Source organism: Carcharodon carcharias, chromosome 13 (genome assembly GCF_017639515.1).
Source record: "Carcharodon carcharias isolate sCarCar2 chromosome 13, sCarCar2.pri, whole genome shotgun sequence".
NCBI classification, from domain to species: Eukaryota; Metazoa; Chordata; class Chondrichthyes; order Lamniformes; family Lamnidae; genus Carcharodon; species Carcharodon carcharias.
The window spans coordinates 18708433-18734539 of record NC_054479.1 but is presented as its reverse complement, the minus strand read 5'-3'; the positions used below and the strand labels follow the sequence as shown (position 1 = coordinate 18734539).

Below are 26107 nucleotides of genomic sequence, written 5' to 3'. Positions count from 1 at the left end.
GAGGCGGTAATCCAATCTCTGGATGCACATTACACCACTAAAAGGATCATATTACCTAGAAGCTGAACAATGAGGCACTAATCCAATTGAAGGGGATGCTGATGTCATAATTCAAGAGCAAACCTCAGTTTGTGTACTCTTCCTGATCTTGAGATTGGATTACATCCTTGTCCATTTCAAGACTTAGTTAGAATGCCCTGCAAAAGCTAGTGTACAAATCAAGTTTAAAATTTTGAAAATAGGGTTTAAGGTCATTACAACCAAGCCTCATCTAATGCAACAACTGCAGGGTCTTGTATAAAACAAGATGTTCTCAACTTTTGAGAAAATGTGACAAATCCAGCAGGAACTGAAAAAAAAAAACTCCAGCCATCCCCACTTTTGTACCCCAACCCTTCCCCCTCAACCACACCCAAAAGTAAGAGAGATTAAGAATACAAACAATATTCAAATACAAACAACAGCAGAAACACTCAAAAAACAGCAGACAGAAACAGATTAGGAATAAGGATAGGTGATGGATTCCATTATGATCTTGACCTTAGCAGTAAACAGTATTTGAACTAGTTCCACTTTTCAAAAAAAAACATTAAATGAATGTGTTTTGATTATCGCTGTGAGCATCAATCTCTCTGGGTGCTTGTGCATAACAATAGCACAGACTGATGGCTCCCTTTGTTCACAGGATTTGTAAATGGTGTACTTCCACCTGGATCAATTACAAACATTTCAACTAGGCTCAACAGACCTGCAACATTCAGCTTTTGTCTTCCAAAAATGGAAGCAAATTCTCTATGACAATTTGGGTTCATAATACACCACTGAAGTAGAAAAATGTCCCAAGGCACTTCAGCAGTATAATCTGACAAAAATGAACATTGAGCCAAAGGGGAAGAAATTTGGACTGCAAGTGGATTTTGAGGGTCTTAAATGAGGAGATAGGGAATAGAAGACACAGGAGTTTAGGGAGAAAACTCTAGAGCACACGGACCAGATTTGGCTCAGAGGGGGTCAGAAGACACGGGTTCAAGTTCCAATCTTGAGCAATAATCCAGCTGACACTTCAGTGCAGTACTGAGAACATGCTGAACAGTTGGAGGTGCTATCTTCCAAACAAGACATTAAACTCCTGGTATTCTAGCCAATATTTGTCCTTCAACATAACACCACAAAAACAGACATTCTGGCCATTATTTTATATCTGTTTATGGGTCTTACTACAAGTAAATTGGTTATCACGTTGCTGTTTTTTTGGGTAGCATATAGCTGAGGAACAGGCAATGGCCAAGAATGGATCCTTGGTGGAGTCAAGAGAAAAAAAGCTGGGGGCAGGAAGAAAGGGCATTGCTGGCTACAATTGTATAGGTAAAAGGAAAAACAAGTGTGGGTAGTCCCATTGAGCTGGACAAGAGGCATTGGAGCAACTGTTGTGTTACCCTCAGACTGCAGCAAGGTTGAGGATGAAGCGGTAGAAAATGCATTTCCATCAGTCACAGATCATGTCATTTGAGGCTTTGGGGGATCTTTCAGTACTGTGACAGATTGGAAACCTGGTTGAGGAGATTTAATGTGGAGCTGCGTGAAAAGATGGGCAAGGATTTGGAAGGGAAAACACATTCAAGATAATGGGTTGAATGGGGAATGATCATTTTGACAGGGAAGAGAGTGCACTGTATCGAAGGACAGGGAACCATTATCCAGGCTGCTCAGGAGAATGGTGAAGGAAAATTGAAAGTTCAGAAACCTGAAAACCACAAGGTAAACTGAACAGGAAATAATCAATCAGGAACAATTTAGGATTTGAATAACACCAACAAGAAACACTGGCAGTGCATAACAAACCTATTTTGCCCAGTTCCACTCTGCATTTTGTACTCCTCCTGCATTAAGCAGATGGCCTGTAAACCAGACAAAAGCCATCATTTTGAAATATAACAGCTGTTAATTGAAGCCATTTAATGCTCATGACCATGGCAAGTGACTATCAGTCAAATAGCTCAGCTGGCTGCAACATTCTCAGCCAATCCTAGGGTAACAGTAAAATGGAAACTGATCCCCAGGGACAATGGCAAACTGCTGCCAGGAGTCCTCTCTCCTCCTTCAGGCAAGTTAAATCAGAGATTTTTCTCAGAGGAGAAGCAGACGCCGTGATGGTAAAGTACTGGCATCTTTATTTTAATCCTCAGCAATCAAATTAGCATACATTTTATCGTTTGCTCCTTGTCCCCTTCCCCACACCGTGAAGTGTTATGAAAGGGATGAAATGAGTACAAGCTATATAAAGTTTAAAAAGTGAGAGCAGATTGCTCACAGATGTGATCAAAAACAAGTATATGGATTTTTTAAGCTTTGCTTAAATCTGACCCCAGGAAAAGGAAAAAAAAGTCAGAATGCACAAATCTTTTACTGGGAAAACACAGCGTAGGAAGAAAGAGCAGTGTAATTGGTTCAAAATAAAACACTGATGGTTTCCCATTGAGTTTAATCATGAGTTTCCTGACTCCTGAAGATGGCAGCCTAATCTAGGTTTCCACAAGTACAAGAAATTCTGCATACTTCACACAAGATGCCAATCTTCATGTGAGACTAGTGAGTTGGTTGAACAGTAGCAGAGGAGCTGGTGTCATTAAGTCTGGTTCTGTCCTCAGAGGTAAACACATGTACTACCAACTAGGAAAACCGGGTAAAAAATCAGAAGTGGGTACCCTTGACTGGACTTATCCCTCCTCCGACCTGTAGGAACAGTTGTATTGCCACAGCACCAGCTTGGTCAAGATTAGCTAACATAACATCACAATGCAGTGACTGAGGAAGTTGGCACTTAATTCGGGGTAAGTTGAAAGAATAACTTGAGTTTAAAAAACTCAAGAAAACTTGCTGCTGAATTGTTTAATTGGAATACACACACCAAGGGTCTCTTCCCTGTCAAAAAGACATACAAAACATCTTTCCATACAAAATATACCAATTACAGGCTGAGAGAGAGAAAATACATTCTGTTTGTGAAGCTACAAAAGCATTTGATTTCGATTAGTGGGAAATAGAGGCTTGTGTGTGGAATATCATTTATTATGGCCTAGCAGCCTTCATTGCTCACGGGCACCATGGGACATATGATATGAACTGAAAGGAGCCTCACTTCATTCAGTTGTGTAAAATATCAATCTCTCTCCATTCCCAGCTGCTTCTTTTGTCTGGTTTAATTCACATCCAATCCCGGAGGGTTAAGCCAACCTATTTTGACATTTGAAATACTGATTAAACTACACAAGCACTGATCAGCTTCCTCGAAGAGTGATGACTGTACAACTTGAGGGCTCTTCATCCTCTTTCCCTCATGCCAACATCAAATATTGCCAGGGTTTACTTTAAAGCTGCATGGCACTTGTACATAAATATTTTGATCACCCGTTTATGCAAAATGCTTTCATATTTCCACATCATCCTTATTCTTTCCTTCTACTCCAATTCCTTAAGTTTACCTTGAAAAAATATAGCCCAAAAAGACCAATAAAATAAAACCATTGAACACTTATTTTTGACAAATGACAGAACTAACAATGAATAAAAATCACAAGTGCACATGTCACAAGGTATCATCTTAAAATTTGAATTACATTTTATCTACCTGGGCTATGGCAGTACTGGGTAATGGAGATTTTACAACTTTCCAAAATGCTGAAACCAAAGTCAATGGTCATCCAGCAACACCTGCTGGAAAGAGCATGTGCACAATCAGCTGTAATGTCCCTCCATAGCCTGATAACATTCACCATCAAGACTAGTACATAAAGGTTGCCTCTACAGCTCCAAGACCAAATCTGGGTCTTACAACATGTACTGATCATATGTTATAGAAACAGTCAACCATCATACAATAAGGCTGCAATGAGTGCATCAACCATAATTAAATTATGACTGCCACACAGAATGAAAATTGAGAGATAAATTTAATTCTACCCTAACCCCCTCCAACCAAAGACCAGTGCAAAGTTCAATTCTCAGAACTGTAATCTTACTTCAGGATCCAGGCAATTGTTTGAGCTCTCACTGAGACCAATGTCCTCTGAATTACTCTCAGTCACTTATCCTTGATTTAAGATGAAATAGAAAATTAAAACCCATACACAAGTTTGACCAGGCTGCGAACTTCAAAATATGATCCAAATGTCACTCTCAAGTGGGGTCACAACATCACAAGTGCATCAGCAGTCTAATAGTTCTACCACATCAGCTTTGCATTAAAAGTAGTTTTGTTCATATCTTTCTTCGCATAGTATCACGTCAAATCAGTACCATTTCAAATGAGCACGTCACAATAATATCACATTTTGCAATATTTCCTTTTCTTGCACTGTGCTGCTAGAGGCCTGATCCAGAGATAGCACCTGGAAATTTATCATGCTACCTGCCAGTTCTTGGCCCATAAATTCATAATACTGAATTCAAACTCTAGTCATACTGGTTGTCTCCCTCTTAACTGGCAACATAAGGCATTCTGGTCAACAAACAGGCTGCAAACCAAAGTAACCAATTTATGCTGTCAGCAAGAGGGGTTCCAAAAGTCTATGAAAAATCCAGTTGCTGCCAGTGAAGTGTATTTAAGAGCTGGAGTTAGACAGTTGGCAGACACCAAAACCAATGGAAATGTCTCTAGCTGCCAACCCAGTAAAACAGCAATTTTATCTTCATCTGGCTGCAACCCTAGTTATAAGAATCAGCAGTCAAAGAACACAAAAGCAGATTTAGTTGAGTTTATCAAAGGCTGTGCTGGCTTGAATATTCAGTGCAAAACACTGATTAAAAAATTGTCTTTTTGGAACTGCATACAGTAATAGTCCAACTATGTGTGCACCAGTAAGCAGAGTATTGGGGGTGACAGGATACCTCATAACACATCTATCAGAAGTATGAGATCTGTGTTTTATCTCTTTTTAAAAAGATTGCAGATTTTAACAACGATCACACAAGGTGACCTGCATCAGTTGCAGCTCAATTGGTAGCACTCTTGCTTCTGAGTCAGGGAATTATAAGTTCAACCACCACTCAAGACAGCAGATATATAGGTTGATACTCTAATGCAGTATTAAGCAAGCGCTGTACTGTCAGAGGTGCCATCTTTGGATGCATTGATAATCCGCCCTCAAATTTTGCAATCTAGATTATCTCCCTGCATTAGGACTTGAACCAACATCCTTCAGACTGAGAAGCAAGAGTGAAATGTTCCCTCCATCTTCCCTGTGTTAATCTGTTGCACTGTGCAGTCTTTAAGACCATGGTGCAGCTGCACATCTCAAAGGGATGCCACCTCTTGTGCATGGCTTGTCTATTCCCTGCACATTAACTTCTGGATTGCTGTGCAGTCTTGCACCCATGCAGCTCAGAGGAAATGGTGCAAGAGTGCTATCATTGGAGCTGCAGGCAAACCATCTAACAAGTGAAGAGGTAGGAACATAAAAAGGAAAAAAGTTGGAGTTTATTTCAAAAGCCACACCCGTCCCACAAACTTTGCCCCTCAATCTCCTTTCATCTCCAATTCTTTTCCCTAGCCAACCCCCAATAACGCATGCTAGCCCCCCATCTGAAAGGCCTGGCCAGGCGATTTGCTCTTAGGTTGAAGCAGTCACCCAGGAAGACTTACCCTTGGACTTTCACTTCCTACCAAGTATGATCAAGGAGGGACCTGGCCTATAAAAACCCAGTTGTAACAAAGTAGCATCAGGGGACACAGTGGCATAGTGATGTCATCACTGGGCTGGTAATCCAGAGAACCAGGCTGATGCTCTGGGGACAGATAGGAGTTCAAACCCCAGCATGGCAGCTGGTGGAATTTAAATTTAATTAAGAAAATCCGGAATTGAAAGCTAGCCTTGGTAATCATGACCTTCAAACCATCATTGATTGTTGTAAAAACCCATCTGCTATCCTTACCTGTTCTGGCCTCCATGTAACTCCAGGTCCACAGCAATGTGGTTGACTTTTAAATGCCCCCTCAAATGGCCTAGCATGTCAATGTTTGGTGATTACATTGTCAAGGTCCAATAATAATCTTGTTGACTGGCAATTACATTGTTAAGACAACTGCTTGTTAAAACAGATGATGGGCATTGGTTTATCTATAAACGGATACAGCTGGCACACTCCAGTGTGAAAGGGACGGGGAGAGTCTGCTACACTGCAGAGCTGTCTTGGAATAAACAAGCTCAAAGTAAAAGTCTAGCTTGGACTCATTCTTCAATAACAAGCACTTATTGTGAGTAACAAAGCAAGCCACACAATTTAAGGGCAATTAAGGGAAGGGCAACAAATGCAGGACTTAACGATGTTATAATCTCAGACAGTGTCAGGAGAAGTGTGATGGGCCACATGGCCTGAGCATTATCATTTTTATGATTTGTTTAGGTCTATCCCAAACAGGTTATCTCAAAAGATGTCAACAACAATAGTACAATAGAACACATAGGTGTTAAAGATAAAGTTGGTGATATTATCTAAACGAATGTGCTAATTAAGAATGGATGGTAGGGCACTCAAGGTATAGCTCTAGTGGGTTTTTTTTTTTTATTTTATATAATGGAAATAGGTGGGAAAAGGAAAATCTTTATAATTTATTGGGAAAAAAAAAAGAGAAGGGGGAAACAGAAAGGGGGTGAGGATGGGGGAGGGGACTCACGACCTAAAGTTGTTGAATTCAATATTCAGTCCGGAAGGCTGTAAAGTCCCTAGTCGGAAGATGAGGTGTTGTTCCTCCAGTTTGCGTTGGGCTTCACTGGAACTATGGCACAACCCCTTGCCCACGCAAAAGATGCAACACCTGCCCCTTCACTTCCTCTCTCCTCACCGTCCAAGGACCCAAACACTCCTTTCAAGTGAAGCAGCATTTCACTTGCATTTCCCCCAACTTAGTCTACTGCATTCGTTGCTCCCAATGTGGTCTCCTCTACATTGGAGAGACCAAACGTAAACTGGGCGACCGCTTTGCAGAACACCTGCGGTCTGTCCGCAAGAATGACCCAAACCTCCCTGTCGCTTGCCATTTTAACACTCCACCCTGCTCTCTTGCCCACATGTCTGTCCTTGGCTTGCTGCATTGTTCCAGTGAAGCCCAACGCAAACTGGAGGAACAACACCTCATCTTCCGACTAGGGACTTTACAGCCTTCCGGACTGAATATTGAATTCAACAACTTTAGGTCGTGAGTCCCCTCCCCCATCCTCACCCCCTTTCTGTTTCCCCCTTCTCTTTTTTTTTTTCCCAATAAATTATAAAGATTTTCCTTTTCCCACCTATTTCCATTATATAAAATAAAAAAAAACCCACTAGAGCTATACCTTGAGTGCCCTACCATCCATTCTTAATTAGCACATTCGTTTAGATAATATCACCAACTTTATCTTTAACACCTATGTGTTCTATTGTACTATTGTTGTTGACATCTTTTACCATCTGGAGTTGGCTTCAGAAAAAGGGCCTGTTTGATCAAGGCAGGTTTGCAAAGGCACAAAATGCTGCTACACTCAACCCTCAAAGGTTTAATAATTTTAAACATGTGCGCAGAAGTTGAAACGTTTGCAGCATTTATTAGTGTACTGCAGAACAGATTAAAAGTGTCCAGTTAATGAAAAAAAGGAGTACCAATTCCATTGTAATCTGGCTGCAACTATAATTTAATTTTCTTTGATAGAAATGCAGTTTAACATTTGCAAACAAATCACAAAAGGCCCAGTTTCCTGGATAACAGCAATTCAGTGCCTTGCAATACAAAGGGTTAAAGTTCATCACAACAGAGCTATAGCTCCTCAACATCTCTCTCCCGCCCAGCCCATGCATGCACACATTGGCTGGCTAAGAGACTAAAAATACATAACAGCCTTTGCTTTGTGGTCACAGCAAGCGTCAGCAATCTTCCAGACAGGAATATGGGTTGCTGGAATTGTACAATTCCCACATTGGCTGCTTCGATTAAGGTTTGTTTTTTTCTGTAATGAATTTGCTCCAGGTCCCTACAGCAGTGTGGCAAAGGGTGTTTGTGCCCACGACAGCCCCCACACAGCAAGTTTCTCATCAGAGACAAAATGCTGGGACAAAGAAAGCATCATTTCCCCCAACCCCTATAGTGAGAGGAAGAGGCACAAAACAGAGGCAGGAGGACTAACGCTAATCTATTCTCTGGTACATCCCAGAGGAACAGTTAGGAGTGGCACTGACAGAAACCAGGGAATTAAGTCTGTCTACCATCTTGACTGGGGTGTGCGACAAAGCCGAGCTGGAGTGCAAGGATGGGATTTCAAACACGTTAAAGAAAAAATAAAATGCTACATTTCTAGACCTTCCAATCTGAGGATCAAGGGTTAAAACACCAGTTTATGTTCAGAGTAACCAAATTACCTGGGGACTTACAGCAGTTTAAAATCTCCTCTGTTCGCTCTCTGTTCCCCCCCCCTTTACAGCTGTCATCATAACCCTGTATTTATTCTGCTCGATATAAAATGCCCCAGTAATTACACTTTTAACTCCTATTGCCTATTAAACTGCACCAATTCTTTGTGGATTCTCCCACAAACGAGCAAGTTTGAAAATCCGTATTTTCATGTGGTAGTTTAGCTAATGAAACAAAAATGTGGAACTCCTGTAAAATACCAGAGTAATGCTGCACTGACAGGGTTAATATTCAATTCATTACAGACTTCTCCCTTACAATGCACTCGTGCCTTGAAACTGCTCAAGTCCTTGTCCTAGCCACCCAATCAGAAAGAAAGGGAGGATAATATTCTGGATGCCTCACAGACTGGGAGCTGGATGACCATATATGGTAAAACTTGCTGCCAGCAGTTCGAGTGGAGGCTGCAGTCTTTCATATCAGTTAGTCACAGAAGGAGGCAAGACCCAAGGAACAGGAAGAGAGAGAAAAATATATGAAAGGACAATGGAGTGAGCAGCATGTCTCAGGGGAGAAACATGTATCTGTGAGCAGACTGCATCAGTCTAAGTCAGCAGCTATGGCCCTAGAGTCTGCGGTCTTTTCTCTGCTACTTATGTGTCCCCACCCAAAAAAAAAAATTTTATAAGACAGAACTATGGCAATGAGCCTTGACAATACTGCTACATGTTGAGCCATATGTTCAAAAAGAAACTGAAAGAGCATAGGTTACATTCTAGGTCCTGAATTTTTAAGCTGCGTTCTTGAGAATCCTAAAACCTTGGCTTTTAAGATAGGTGAAACTGTACAACTAGAGCACTTCATTACCAGCTCAAGTAAACATCCTGGAAAAACTCAGCAGGGCTGGCAGCATCGGCGGAGAAGAAAAGAGTTGACGTTTTGAGTCCTCGTGACCCTTCTCCGCCGATGCTGCCAGACTTGCTGAGTTTTTCCAGGTAATTCTGTTTTTATTTTGGATTTCCAGGATCCGCAGTTTTTTGTTTTTATCAAGTAAATATCCTCCAGATCCGACATTCAGATAGTAAATTTAACAACCTGCATTTATGTAGTGCCTTTAAAGTAGCAAAGCATCCCAAGTCAATTTACAGGAATAATCAAAACAAAATTTGCCATAAGTGACCAAAAGCTTGGTCAAAGAGATATAGTGTTAAAGAAGCACCTTAAAAGGAGGAGAGGCAATAAGGTTTGGGGTAATTTCCTAGGCTTAGGGCCTAGGCTCAAGAAATGGCCACCAATGAGGAAGAAAGCTGGAGATGCATAAGAATCCAGGATTGGGGGAATGCTGAGATCTCATAGGGTTACAGAGTCCAGGAGGTTGCAGATAAAGAAGTAGGCAATTTAAAAAAATAGGTATGCATGAGACATAACATTTCAGGATTTACTCAGGTAACAGTGGAAGAATCACCTTTTACTGTGACTGGGTTGTTAATGTCCTGATCGATCGATTAACTAGTCTGCACAGATTAAAACCTATGTCTCCAATCAGTAAGACAAGGCCGATTCTTCATGTTATTTCCCTCTGGATTCCTTCGTCTCCCTTTAGACTCTCTCACTTGAAGGAATATCATACTGAGCAATAGTTCAGCAGCTGATAATGACATTCCTCCTACAGCTCATCCAAATAACCTTTCATGATGTAAGAATCCAGACAAGAACCAAAGGGTTACTTGACCTTAAGGGAGATCTCACAATTGAGTCTGTTCTGTTGTCCTCCAGTATCAACACACACATGCATGTCCAGTTGAGCCAAATAGATAGCAGGGCGCATTGATGTTTGGTATACTGACATCATGCTGATAGCGTTCACAACCAACTACCAAGTGTAACTATCTTTTTTTGAGCCTCTTCATTAAAATAATCATGCTTAACGGCAATAAGCATGGGTATCATACATCTGAAAAGTTAGGTGACAAAAAGATAGTTAAAGAAAAGGTCTTTAAGGTAGCTTTGAATGTGGGAATACACCGGGCAAATGGGCGAAAGGCAATCAACCGTGATGAATGAAGACAGGAATGACAGCCAAGTGGGACAGTATGTGGATGGCAGAACAAGAATAAAAATACCTGGAAAAACTCAGCAGGTCTGACGGCATCTGCGGAGAGGAATACAGTTAACATTTCGAGTCCAGAGTTTTGAAGAAGTTGGAAGCTATGTTGAAAAAGTTTCTACAGTGACAAGAAGGAGAGGCAGAGACAGGTAATCCTACAAAACCGGGAATTGCAGTCTTGGGAATGTGTTGAATGAGGGGCTCGAAACACAGCTGCAATCAAACAGGTTACTGAGATTACACACCATTGGTTTAACCAGATCAGTAGAGGGGGTGAGGGATCAAGTTTGGGAAGCTATGATAAATTAAATAGTGAAGACAAGGCAAGAGAGCAAAGTAGCAATCAGGGAAATTCAATCAGAGCAAGACAGGAAGGGACAGAGTGTAAAAACTTAAGAGTGAACCAGCAGATAAGGCTAGACATTTTAAAAATAGTAAAAAGTCAGAACAAAAAGTTCTGTATCTGAATGCACATAGCATTCAAAACAAAACAGATGAATTGCAAATAGAAATAAATATGTATGATTCGATAGCCTTAACAGAGACAAGGCTACAAGATATCAAAGATTGGGACCTGAATATTCAAGGATACAAGACATTTAGAAAAGACAAGAAGCTAGGAAAAGGTGGCGGGGTAGCCCTGTTAATTATATATGACATTGGTACAATAGAGAGAGATGACCGTGGTCCTGGAGATCAAGATGTAGAATCAGCTTGGGTAGGGATAAGAAATCATAAAGGCAACTTGCAGTAGTGGTTTTTAGGCCTCCCCTCCCTGCCCAACAGTAACCACACTAGGACGGGGTATATAGGAAAAAATAATATGAGCTTTTGAAAAAGGTATGGCAATCATGGGTGATTTTAATCTACAGATAGACTGGATGAATCAGATTGGCAAAGGTAGCCTGGATGATGAGTTCATAAGTGTTTTTGGGGCAGTTTCTTAGAGCCAACCAGTGAGCAGGCTATAGATCTGGTAATGTGCAATGAGACAGGTTTAATTAATGACCTCACAGTGAAGGCAGTGATCATAATATGATTGAATTTCACATTCAGTTTGAGGGAGAAGAGCAGACATAAGATAGTGTTTTAAACTTAAAGGGCAATTATGACAGCATGAAGACAGAGCTAGCTAAAGGAACTAGGAAATTAGATTAAACGATAGGTCAAAAGAGATGCACTACAGACATTTAAAGAAGCTATTTCAAAATACTCAAAAATATAGTCCAGTGAGAAAGAAAGACTAAGGGACAGACACACCAGCCACAGCTAACTAAGGAAGTTAAAGATAGTATCAAATTGAAAGAAAAAGCATATAATTCCACAAAGATGAGTGGCGGGTCAGAAGATTGGACAGTGCATAAAGAACAGCAAAGGATGACTAAAAGATTAATCAGGAGGGAGAAATTAATATGAGAGAAAACTAGAAATGTAAAAACAAATAAAGAGCTTCTACAGGTATTTAAAAAGGAAAAAAGAGGAAAGTGAGCATTGGTATTCTTGCACTCATCAGGATAATTCGCAAGACAAAAAGCTTCGACAAAAATGTCTTTTTTTCAGCAATACTCAAGTTCTATACTACCAAATGATTATTTGTATACCTGAAATAGACAGATTAAGTGAATGAGAAAAATTTTGACAGGCGGAGTATATTATGTGGGAAAATGCGACTTGTCCACTTTGACAGAAAGAATAGAAAAACAATATATTTAAATGGAGTGACATTGCAGAACTCAGATACAGAGGGATCTGGGTATATGTAGGTACAGCAGTGATTAGGAAGGCAAATGAAAACTTGTCATTTATTGCAAGGAGAATCAAATATAAAAATAGAGAAGTTTTGCTGCAGTTGTACAGTGCATTGATGAGGCTACGCCTGGAGTACTGCGTATTGTTTTGGTCTCCTCATTTAAGAAAGAATACAGACGCATTAGCAGTTCAGAGAAGGTTCACTCGACTGATGCCTGAAGGTGATCTTACTGAAGCATAAAAAATAGGAACAGGAGTAGACCATTTGGCCTCTCAATAAAATCATGGCTGATCTTGTATTTCAATTTCCACATTCCCATCTACCCCCAATAATCTTTGATTCCCTTGCCTAACAAGAATATATCTGCCTCTGCCTTAAAAATATTCAATGACCCCCACCACCTTCTGAATCAGAATGTTCCAAAGTTGCACAACCCTCAAAACATATCTCCTCAGCTGTGTCCTAAAAAGGCGACCCCTAATTTTCAAACAATGCCCCCTTAGTTCTGGACTCACCCACAAGAGGAAACATCCTTGCGATGTCCACCTTATCAAGGTCGTTCAGGATCTTGTATACTTCAGTCAAATCACCCCTCACTCTTCTAAACTCCAGTGGAAACAAGCCCAGTCTGTCCAACCTTTCCTCATAAGACAACCCAGTCATTCCAGGTATCAATCTAGTAGATCTCCTCTGAACCACCTCCAATGCATTTACCTCCTTCCTTAAATAAGGAGACCAACACTGCACATAGAATTTGAGGTGCAGTCTCACCAATGCCCTGTATAACTGAAGCATAACATCCTTACTTATGTTCAATCCCTCTCATGATAAAGGATAGCATTCCATTAGCCACCTTAATTATTTGCTGTACTGGCATACTAACTTTTTGTGACTCATGTACGTACTAAAACACCTAGATCCCTCTGCACCTCAGAATTATGCAGCTGTTCTCCATTTAAGTAATACTCTTCATTTTTGTTCTTCCTGCCAAAGTGAACTACTTCGCGTTTTCCCACAATAATCTCCCTTTGCCAGATCTTTGCCCACTCAGTCAACCTACCTACATCCATCTGCAACCTCATGTCCTCTTCACAAAATATTTTCCTACCTATCTTTGTGTCATCTGCAAATTTAGCTACCATGTCTTCACTCCTCTCATCTAAGTAATTGACGTAAATCGCAACAAGTTGAGGCCCCAGCACAGGCCCCTGCGGGACTCTCCTCATCACATCCTGCCAATCTGAAAAAGACCCATTTGTGCATACTCTCTGCTTTCTGCCAGCCAGCCAATCTTCTATCCATGCTAATATGTTACCCACCTACATTATGTGCTTTTATTTTCCGTAATAACCTTTGATGTGGCACCTTATCAAATGCCTTCTGGAAATCAAAGTACAGTACGTCTACAGGCTCCCCTTTCTCCACCACGGATGTTACTCCTTCAAATAACTCCAATAAATTGGCTAAACATGATTTTCCTTTCACAAAACCATGCTGACTCTTCCCGATTGCCTTGAGCTCTAAGTGCCCAGCTATAACCTCCTTAATAATCGATTCTAACAACTTCCCCATGACAGGCGCCAAGCTAACTGGCCTATAGTTTCCTGTTTTCTGCCTCCCTCCTTTCTTGAATAGAGGGGTTATATTTGCTACTCTCCAGTCTGCTGGAATCTTTCCAGAATCTAGCAAATTTTGGAAAATTAACACCAGACTACCTCATTAGTCACCTCTTTTAAGACCCTAGGACATAGTCCATCGGAACCCAGAGACTTGTCAGCCCGCAGCTCCATCAATTTGCTCAGTATCGTTTTCCTAGTGATTTCAATTTCACTAAGTTCCTCTTTCCCTTTCACCTGATTTGCAGCTATTTCTGCAATGTTTTTTGTATCCTCTATAGTGAACACAAAAGCAAAATATTTGTTCATTTCTTCTGCCATTTCCTTATTATCTATTAAATCCCAACAGTCACTCTCTAGAGGACCAACATGCACTTTACTTACTCATATCCTTTTTTAAAACCTTTTTTTTAAAAACTCTTGCTATCCATTTTTACATTTCTAGCTAGCTTCCTCTCATACTCCAATTTCTTTCTCCTGATTAACCTTTTAGTCATTTTATGCCGTTCTTTATATTCTGACCAATCATCTGTCCTGCTACTCATCTTCACGGAGTTGTATGCTTTTTCCTTAAGTTTGATGCTTTCCTTAACTTTAGTTAACCAGAGGTGGTGCGTCCTCCCCTTAGGATTTTTCTTTATAATAGGAATGTACTTATTCTGAATACTCTGAAATATCCCCTTAAATATCTGCCACTGCTTCTTTATTGATCTATCCTCTAGCCTAGTTTCCCAGTTCACTTCAGCTAGCTCAGCTTTCATCCCCACATTGTTGCCCTTATTTAAGTTTAAGAAGCTAGTCTTAGACTCATTCTTCTCCCTTTCAAACTGGATGTAAAATTCAATCATATTGTGGTCACTGCTACCTCAAGATGCCTATACTCTGAGCTCATTGATTAATCCTGTCACATTACACAATACCAAGTCTAATATAACCTGTTCTCTGCTTGGTTCCAGAACATGCTGCTATAAGAAACCATCTCAAAAGCATTCCAAGAACTCATCAAAGCTACTACTGCCAATCTGATTTTTCCAGTTTGTAGATTAAAATCATCCATGATTGTCGTCCCTTTATCACAAGCACACAATATTTTCTCCTGAATGTTTTATCCTACACCGTGGCTGTTAGGGGGCCTGCAGATCACTCCCACTAATTACCTTTCTCCCCCTACTAGTCTTCATCTCCACCCAAACTGATTCTGCATCCTGCTCTCCTAAACCAAGGTCATCGCTAACTATTACGCCAATGCCCTCTGATTAACAGTGCTACCTCTCCACCTTTACCTAGCTTCCTATTCTTGTTGAATGTCACATACCCCTCAATATTAAGGGCCCAATCTTTGTCGTCCTGCAGCCATGTCTCCATTATTGCTATCAGATCATGTTTATTTGCTTCAATGTGGACCATCAATTCATTTATTTTGTTATGAATGCTACATGCACTCAGATAGAGAGCCTTCAGTTTTGTCTTTTTATTACCTTTGTAACATCTAGTCTTGACTGTTGGGATGTATTCTTAGGTTTTTTTTCTCTGTCCTTTCCTGCCATTCTCTGACCCTCATTTCTCATATTATTATTTTGCTCTCCTGTCTTGACTCTACACCTTGAATTGCTACCTCTACCCAAGCTTGATCACTAACCCTCTTGTTTAGTTTAAAGCCCTCTCTACTTCCCTCATAATGTAATTTGTGAGGACACTTGTCCCAGCATGGTTCAGGGGTAAACTGTCCCAACGGTAGAGTTCCCATTTTCCCCAGTATTGATGCCAGTGCCCAGCAAACCTGAACCCACTTCTCCCATACCAGTCTTTGTGCCACACATTTGTGTCTCTAATCTTATTTGCCCTATGCCAATTTGCATGTGGCTCAGGTAATAATCCAGAGATTATAACCTTTGAGGTTCTGCTTCTTAATTTGGTACCTAGCTCCTCATACTGACTTTGCAGAACCTCTTTCCTAGTTCTACCTATGTCATTGGTACCTACATGGACCACAACAACTGGGTCTTCCCCCTCCCACTGCAAGTTCCACTCCAGCCCCGAGCAGATGTCCCAATCCCTGGCACCAAGCAGGCAACACAGCTGTCTAGACTCCAATCCCTGGCACCAAGCAGGCAACATAGCTGTCTAGACTCTTGCTCTTTGCTGCAGAGAATAGTGTCAATCCCCCTCACTATACTATCCCCTACTACCACCACATTCCTTTTTGCCCGTCCGCTTGATCAGCTTCCTGTACCACAGTGCCATGGTCAGTTAGCTCACCCACCATGCAGAGCACCTCAAACCTGTTTGACAATTGCAAAATCTGAGGCTCCTCCACTACGATCTGCTCGGTCCCATTACCTGCCTCACTGACAGTCACATCCTTCTGTCCTGTTGACCAAAACAGATGAGCTCTTTTAAGAGATGTAACTGTCTTCTGGAACAAAGTATACAGGTTTTTCTCCCCTTTATGTTGCACAGTATCTGCATTTCGGCATCCAGATCAATAATCCTGATCCTGAATTCCTCAAGCTGCTTACACTTCCTGCAGACGTGTTTGACATGATTGTCTTGGCGTCCAAAAGCTCTCCCGTCCCACAGTTGCAACATAACACCTGTCCTGCCATTCTAGCTTATGTTATTTAGTTAATTTACGTTAATTATTTTCCTCCTATGTATGCTAAAATTTACTGTGTCTATTGAATGCTAACACCACTGAAAACAAAAGGTTGTGTGCTTCACTACAAAGGTATGTCTTTCAAATGTGCGTTTAAACTATTTTATATTTATTGCTTTTTTTTAACCTTCATTTTATTTAAAGTTTTCAAATTTTGGTTTATTATTTTAAAGTTTTAGTTCTTTTTATTTATAGATCTACCTGAACTCACCTGTCTTAAGCTGGTTTCTCTCTCACTGTCCCTTAGACTGAGCACTTACCAGCCAATCAACTTACTAGCTTCCTGTGACATCATAGTTGCCGCTCCCATTTAAGCCAGAGATAAAAAGAATTTTTTTCACTCAGGGTCATGAGTCTTTGAAACTCTCTTTCCCAGAAAGCAGGGGAGGCAGGGTCATTGAATATTTTTAAGGCAGCGGCAGATAGATTCTTGACTAATAAGGGAGTCAAAGGTTACCAGGCATAGGGAATGTAGATTTGAGGCCATAAGCAGATCAGCCATGTTCTTATTGAATGGTGGAGCTGGCTTGAGGGGCCAAACGGCCCACTCCTGCTCCTAATTCATACGTTTCTATGAAGTGAGCAGCAGTTATAGGGATTAGAACCTAGGGTGTAGAATTTATGAATCAGAGTCCAACAGAATGGCCACACTCTTGTTAATATGGCGCTGAGGAAAGTTCTCTCACCTATGTGACAGTGTTGGATAAGCCTCATCCATGGCATGATTTCAGAAAAGCGAAGGTACAGTGGTGATTGTGAAGTGGAAGTGAGTTAGGTTGGGAGTGGTCAACATACACATGGGAGCTGGCTTCAAAACCTAAATATGCCAAAAGGCTGCATGCTGTTTAATAAACATTGAAACCATCCAGACAGGAAAACCAAAATTTAGGAAATCAAAAGTTTGTTTTGTTGCTGTTTTGCAAAAGATTCTCCACCATCCTGCCACATCCATGAGTCCTTCAGCCTGACCAGCCCAATAATAGCATGATTATATGTTTCTTTTTAAAGTATAGCCAAGAGCAGACACACAGATCTCTCTTAGTATAAGAAACTCTGTGCAAAAAACCAACATTGCTAGATCCAAATTTTTGTGGGTCTGCAATGTGCCATGTTGGTAAGATCACATGTCCTCAAAAAATGCTTCTGGATTCAGCAATTGTGTCTCCACATTATACAACACAACCTAGAGACAAACAATAAAATACATTTAATTGCAAAAGTCTTTTTAAATTAAAAACTTATGGGAAACATTTCTGCTGTAACAACAATTTGCAAATGTTCTTTCCTTTGCTGTGTTTTGTTAGTACAATTCAGAACCAATCCAATGGACCATTACAAATCCCTTTGTGAAACCTTGGAAATAAACAGGCAAGGAAACTTGTTAACAAAAATAAAAATACCTGGAAATACTCAGGTCTGGCAGCATCTGCGGAGGGAAACACAGTTAACGTTTCGAGTCCGTATGACTCTTCAACAGAACTAAGTAAAAATAGAAAAGAGGTGAAATATAAGCGGGTGGGGGGGGGGGGGGGGGGGGGGGGGGGGGCGTTGGTGGCAGAGACAGGTAGAGCTGGATAGAGGGCCAGTGATAGGTGGACAATCATACGGACTCGAAACATTAACTGTGTTCCTCTTCGCAGATGCTGCCAGACCTGCTGAGTTATTCCAGGTATTTTTATTTTTGTTTTGGAGTTCCAGCATCCGCAGTTTTTTGCTTTTATCTTAGTGTTTAATTGACTGCCACTTCTCTTCAAGGAACGCCTACCTTGAAGTATTGCTCTTCTCTCCGACAGGATTTCCATATCTCTCTTTTACCTTGTTATCTCCACCTATCACTGGCCCTCTATCCAGCTCTACCTGTCCCCCACCAGCTTATATTTCATCTCTCTTCTATTTTTACTTAGTTCTGTTGAAGAGTCATACAGTCTCGAAACGTTAACTGTGTTCCTCTCCACAGATGCTGCCAGAGCTGCTGAGTTTTTCCAGGTATTTTTATTTTTGTTTTGGAGTTCCAGCATCAGCAGTTTTTTGCTTTTATCTTAAGGAAACTTGTTAGCCTATTTCATGACAGTCTTAGGCAACAATCTCTCCAAACAGTTTAATTGGTCATTTAACTCAGAGCCATTCGTTGGACTTTGCTGTATGCACATTAGCTGTCGCATCACCCTTCACTTTAATAGTGGCCGCAGTTCAAAAAGCCCTTCATCAGCTGTGACAGGCTTTACAATGTCCCAACACAATGGAAGGCAGTGTATGAATAGTTGTGCTGTTTCTAGTCCATATAGGGCTGCTACTTTCATTTGCTTTAATTGCTATCAAGGATTCTAAACTTTGAGAGTAAATCACTGAACATCGAGATGGGGATTGAAGGTGCAAGAAAAATGAAATCAAAATCAAGTGCCTCCTGCATCACTACATTTCTTAACCGAAAAACGTTACACACTTAGCTCCCAAATTTGACTTCAGGTTCTCTTTCACTCTACAAAAATAAAGGGCATTCACACAGCATTTCATCTCCTAACCATCATGAAAATGCACAAAATTAACAACCTTGGTGGGAGGCAAGCAGCGCGGGACCAAGAGCACCCTTTCATCTGAATGGAGGCTGCCTGGTTATACCAGGTGTAAAAATTACAGTCAAATGGAAGGTGCTGTAACTCAGTCAGCATTTCAATAAAAATATCAAAATATTAAGTCAAAAATGTTTCTTCATAGGGAGCAAGGCTTATTATTTAAATAGTAAAACAAAATGCTACTTCAATCAGACTCTACCCATTTATGATAATTGGTAGCCAGATTACAAAGAACAAAGAAAGAAAAGTACAGCACAGGAACAAGCCCTTCGGCCCTCCAAGCCTGCACCGATCATATTGCCCATCAACTAAAACATTTTGCACTTCTGGGATCCGTATCCCTCTATTCCCATCCTATTCATGTATTTGTCAAGCTGCCTCTTAAACACCACTATCGTACCTGCTTCCACCACCTCCTCTGGCAGCGAATTCCAGACACTCACTACCCTCTGCGTAAAAAACTTGCCCCGCACATCTCCTCTATAGTTTTCTCCTCTCATCTTAAATCTATGTCCCCTAGTAATTGACTCTTCCACCCTGGGAAAAAGCTTCTGACTATCTACTCTGTCCATGCCACTCAATTTTGTAAAATTCTATCAAGTCACCCCTCAATCTCCGTCACTCTAGTGAGAACAATCAGAGTTTCTCCAACCTCTCCTCATAGCTAGTAAGACCAGGCAGCATCCTGGTAAACCTCCTCTGCACCCTCTCCAATGCCTCCATAACCTTCTGGTAATGCAGCGACCAGAACTGCACGCAATATTCCAAGTGTGGCCTAACCAAGGTTCTATACAGCTGCAGCATGACTTCCCAGCTTTTATACTCAATACCCCTCCTGACAAAGGTTAGCATGCCATATGCATTCCTGACTACCTTATCCACCTGTGTTGCCACTTTCAGTGACCTGTGGACCTGTACACCCAGATCCCTCTGCCCATCAATGCACTTAGGGGTTTTGCCATTTACTGTATAATTCCTGCCTGTATTAGACCTTCCAAAATGCATTACCTCGCATTTGTCCGGATTAAACTCCATCTGCCATTTCTCCGCCCAAGTCTCCAACCAATCTATATCCCATTGTATCCTTTGACAATCCTCTTCACTATCTGCAACTCCTCCAACCTTAGTGTCGTCTGCAAAATTACTAATTAGCCCAGTTACATTTTCCTCCAAATCATTTATGTATACTACAAACAGCAAAGGTCCTAGCACTGATCCCTGCGGAACTCCACTAGTCATAGCTCTCCATTCAGAAAAGCACCCTTCCACTGCTACCCTCTGTCTTCTATGACCAATTACAGCTCTTCATATACCTAATGTCTGCCATCACTATCAGTCAGCTGACAGAGTAAAAGGGGAGGGGGAATTTAATGATGCTTCTTGCATAAAAACTGCATTAAAACTACCGCAGTCAAAATCAATTTTAATTGTTTTTCAGCTAAACTGCTACCCAGGTGTCAGTTAGAAAGCTGTTGCACAAAATATACCTGAGTGCAGTCCATTTGTGGTACTGTCACCATTAAGATTTTAGCGAGCAAATCTTTTGCATCTATTTGAACTGTAGAAAAATTACGATCTACAAATCGTAATCATAGATTGTCATTTCAAATTTAGGGTTAAGGATCTGAAGAAACAGTTGAAATTGTGTAATGCTGGTGTGATGTACTGATGGTAGTGGGGATTGATTACAGCAAATTGAATTGATAAATTTAAGACCACAAGAGAGTGATATATTGCATAGTATCGAAAGGTATTGACCCAAAGGTAATTTATCTTATGGAGTCATAGGTATCAATGCACTGTATCTGGCTGGGTATGATTGTGTATGACACACAGTCAGAATATAAGAAATAGGAAGAGTAAGCCATTCAATATTATGGCTGATCTAACCTTGGCCTCAATTCCACTTTCCTACCTGTTCTCCATAACCCGACTCCCCCATAGTTCAAGAATCCATCTCAACCTTGAATATATTCAATGATTCAGCCTCTACAGCTTTGAGGTAAAGAAATCCAAATATTCACAGCCCTCGAAAGAAATTCCTCATCTCCATCTTAAGTGGATAGCCCCTTATTCTGAAACTATGCCTCATGCATGAGGGGCAACATTCTCTCAGCATCTACCCCATCAAGCCCCTCAGAATTTTATGTTTCATTAAGATTCTCTTATATTCTTCTAAACTCCAATGAATTTAGTCCCCAGCAGCTTACTAGATGTTTTTATACTAGGGCAATGCAAACAATGGCAGATCCACAATTTTCCCTCCACTTGATTATGGTGGTTGCAAACCATAAACAATGTAGAGAAGTGTGCAACGAGCTATCTCAAATTTGACCCATGGGTGCTAAAAAGTCCACAAATGCAGATAGGTTTTGTGCTAAGTGTGATGCCGCATGTGGTCAACTAGTCTGCAGACAGCCTTCAAGCTCAGACTGAAACAGCATTAGAGAGCTCCTAACAGGTGTGGAACCCTCTCCCTCTGTTGCATTTTAAGAGAGAAGTGTTGGGGGTGATGGTGGAGAAAGAGAAACAAAAGTTACTATTGTGTTGAATAAAGACCTTCAATTTTTCATAAATTTGCACAAAATATTCAAATGATAAAGTTAAAACAAGAGCAAAATCACACAACAGAAATCAAGTCTGAAATACGCCAGGCCAATTTACATTTCAAATCACTTTTCATCAAGAAATTCCCCAAATTACACCTTCCTTGTCAAATAGGGAAACAAAAATTTCTGTGTGGAAACTAAAAGAAACCCTTCATACCTATTATGGGAATCTCATTAGGATCATACGAGAGCAGCATTGGAAACAACTACAGTATAAATTGATGCAAACAATCAGGCTGTACAACAGGTCGGGAAACAACTCTATTCTGCTGCAGTATACACGCATCAGTCAACTTGGAAGGAAAGCTCTATACTTTTACTAAATATTAAAATATTGAATATTAGAAGAGCAGTAATCCAAACCAAATTAAATGTAATCAGGATGTCTATACTCCTGACGTCCAATACAATTATTGTAAACACCATCTAGATAAGGGCTAACACAAGGATTGTCTAATGTAGTACTTCCCTTTCCCTCCAGGACCCAGGCTCAAACCCAGCCCAGGCTAAGTGCTCTTCTGGCAAATTTAAGTGATTTGGAGCTATACCAACTTGCTTCACATACACAACTCCAAACGCACCAATCCTCTGCTTATTTAACAATAAATGATCAATGAGTGTGGAAGATAAAAAAATTAAGTAGATCTACTGATCCAGATGTTAAGTTTTGTTTCCCCTGTAAGTGTACAAAAACAGGCACTGGGGAACAATACAGTTTTCCAGTGTTGGCACAGCCCTAGCGTGGTTCCTTTCCTCTGCAGCAAATAGGAGCTTGAGCAGTCTCAGATACAGTATCCAAAGAATAGAAGTATAGAAAAATATTAAATACAATTAAATGGTCTTCCTTCAAAAGGTTAAAAATGTATATACTGCTATATTAAAAAGGACTGAAATTGCTAGTGCAAGCAAAAAAGCATCTGCTACAACTTAAACACCAAAAGTCAAGGGTAAAGTTCAGAATTAAACACTGTTGATTTTACATCTACCATCTGCATTGTAGCAAAACCCAGAGTTGTATGCACAATATCCAGCAGGCTGCAACAAGGCCTACATGTTTCCCATCATAGATGCTGAGACAATCTCAGTCATCACGATTCTCGCTCCGTGGTCAAAAAGCACATCGATGCTGTTGCATAGAGTCTGGATGGCTACTAGTGATTTCTCAAATCTACTGTAGTGCAAGTTATCGCCTTCAGGATAGGAAGGATCAAAACAGGGAAACACTGGGGAGAAAATATGTCTCGGTAAAAGCAGGGAAAATAGAAGTAAACAGGTAGGAGTCATGTGACGCTGTCTTTCAGACAATACTGTTATCTGGGTAACCTACATCATGTACTTGTAGACAAAGCTTAGCAAGCAATCGGATTGTACTCTGGGTCAAAGGGTAATTCACACCTCAAAAATAAATAAATGGCAGCATTAACCCATGCTGATCGGATTTTTTTTTCTCCAACATCTCTGGTCTCCAAATTTAAAAAAGCAAAAGCTTGTTTACTTGTGTTCTTGTCAATTATGAAGGCAAGTGCCAGCTTGCCAATTGATAAAGCAATGACCATAAAAACCTAAAGGCTAATATTTTAACACATCACTGCTCTGCAAGTTGATAAATTACCAACAATTGCTTCTTTCATTCAAGTTTCCTTTTAGGAGGCTCTGCCTTCAAGTAATGCATGTACCATACATTGCATCAACATACATTACGTTCCAAACATGAAATGGTAATAAAAGTGAAGATGTCGCAAACAATTTTAAAGGTATTACTTTTTATTGCCGGTGATTAAATATACTTATGTGGATGTGTATATTTTTTTTTTATTCTCAGAGTGATTGAGTCAATATAGATAACCCAGCAGCAAGCCTTCATATATAAAAAATGAAATTAGTTTACTTCTCACATACTTACCCTGAAGGTTAATGAAAACGTGATGTGTCTCACTCACACGTGTCACAAATATGTAATAATATTACAGATTTTAAAGACAACTGTTTTAAAGGCATATTACTGTTTTCAAACCTTTATATTGAGCATAAACGCCTTTTTTAAAATGGCAGTATGGTTAGACAACATGGCACCTTTATTTGTTTGTTTGTTCAAACCTGTCAGACTAATCTCTGGAGCGGGCTAGGAAGAGTCATTAAAAAATGCAAAGACGTCCCCCTTCAGGGATGTCCACTGAAGTCCAAAATTTGTGAAAACCCCTTTTACTTCTGAGGGAGCAGGAGACATGGAAGGACAAAGGAGATGAACATAATGAATTTCCTTGCCTGGTGGAACAACGTTTCATCAAAATTAACATAGCAGCCATTTTAAGTTTTGGAACTGCATAAAGTCATTTGAGAACAGATAGTGTGTGCAGAACCCCAGGAAGAACTCTGAGAAACATCAGCGGGGAATCTTGGCCAAGGGAGGTCAAAGACGAAGGTATTAAGAAATCAACCGCTGTTTTGCTGAAAGAGTCCAGGTAACTGCAAGTGCTGTAATTGCAGAATTAATGAGGAATAGAAAACACACTCTCTCCTCCAAAATCCAGCTGACATGCAGAAGCCATCACAGCTGCTAAACCAAACCTCAAAGTTTCTTTGGAGAGGAGGAACCCAAGCAACTGGCCCGCAATGATATCTCAGACTGATTTGAAATCTCATCTTTAAGTATCTTTTTATCTGCTTTTAAACTTTGTATCTGTATTTTATAGTTAAAAACTATCACTTTTACTGAAATGACTTTCAGCAGTAGTTTTGTAATAAAAACTAACCTTTATCTTGTTTAAGACTAACACTTGTCCGCTGGGTTATTTTTAAATCGAACCCTACAAATTAAAAAGGGCTACATATACACATAAGTTCTTAACCTCACAGACCACTTTAAAACCTTTTTTCATGGTCGTGACATGACTCACCCATACTATCACACATACAAAAACTAGAAACAGATTAAGGTAAAACAGCAATTATAAAAATGGAATATTTTGTGTCTCAATTTTGATGCAGGCCTGATGTTTCACAGTTGAGATGTTACTTCAACTGGAGTGAAGGTCTTGAAAATGCAGAGATTTCTCAGTAGTTGTGATGGTTCCTAGAGTTGATCTGCCCAGAGGTTGCTTTCACAGGTAGGCTTGAAGATGAAACCGTTAGAGAGAGGGGCTTAGTTTCTTTTTCAAGATACTGTAGATAGTTACTTTGTTGCTCAACTGGCTGCAGCGGTTGATATCTTTGCCAGTCAGACCTTCTCTCTGATGGAATTTTGGCTGCATCTCTGAAGACGTCTCTTAAAAGCAGTTTGAATTTTCTGCTATATCTTTAGCAGGGAGTCAAGAAGGTCACTATCATGTGACCTCAGTGTCAAGCCATGGCCCCAAATAAGGGATTGTGGTAATTTAATTAACAATCTGAAGTCTTCTCCCACCTATGTTTTTTTTTTTTAAGGTGACTAAAGACAAATTTTCATTTTTATAATGAAGATGGAGTTTCCTTTAAATCCTGGCCAAAACCACAGTCAATATCAGAAAAAGTATCTTTGCCCTCTTGAGAGACAAGATCGTTTAGTCCACAAAACTGTCTGGAAATTCTGAGGAACCATCTTAAATTCCAGTTTTATTTATTTTAAAATGTAATCTTTAAAAATACCTTTAAAAATTTGTAATACTGTCATGACACAGGGCTCTTCTGGCTATTTCCCCTCAAGCAGTCTTTCCAAACCAGGAACAATATTTTCATTTTTCTTCGCCCTTGCTCTTCTGAAGTGCTCATGAATTAGTTTGACTGTCATTAGCTCTCCAGTACCAGAATAAATAATGGAACAAGATGCAAAATTTGATTGGCTATCTAGACTTAGCTCCTTTTCTTCATTCGCAATCCCATAAAACTGATAATGGGGACCAACAGGACTCTTGCCATCAAGCACTTTGGTGAATTTCGGGTTAATCAAATGTGAGCATGTAGTCTTCAAAAACCAACTTCTATTGAAGATATTTTGAATCATATGCAGCGCAGTGTACTGGAGAAAAAAGTTGTCCTTCCAACTGTATACCTAGGCCACAATGCATAAACCTGCAAATGCAGGAGAGGAAGGGGAATGATAATTCCCAGGCTGTCTAATTACCTGGTGCGTCCACAATGCAAGGTAATGTAGTCATTTCTACTTGTTTGAGCAACCTTCCAAGAATAAGCAGTGGAAGATTGCATATTGTATTGTTATGGCTTCAGAAGCTTCCCCACCCATCAAGAAAGCAAATTTTAAAAACATTAGTATGGACAATGACAGGGTCTGATGATTGCTAGATTTGAAGCTATATAGGGAGGCTATTAACAAGCGTTAAAAAAAACTGCAAAATGCACGAAGAGATTGCAAAGTGGATGGAGGAACCATCTGTTACAAGCGATAACTATGGCTAAAAATTAGCATGTTTACAAGGAACT

At 40.3% G+C, this 26107-nt stretch overlaps 1 protein-coding gene and 1 long non-coding RNA gene across 4 annotated transcripts in view; one reads left to right on the top strand and one right to left on the bottom strand.

Annotated features, from left to right (window-relative positions):
- The window catches only part of coro1cb (coronin, actin binding protein, 1Cb), a 175334-nt gene that overhangs the window by 93508 nt on the left and 55719 nt on the right, over positions 1–26107 (bottom strand). The window lies entirely within an intron of this gene.
- On the top strand, positions 9433–24465 carry LOC121285721. The gene is made up of 3 exons (XR_005944759.1): positions 9433–10636; positions 23328–23445; positions 23796–24465. It is a non-coding gene; the product is annotated as an uncharacterized LOC121285721 (long non-coding RNA).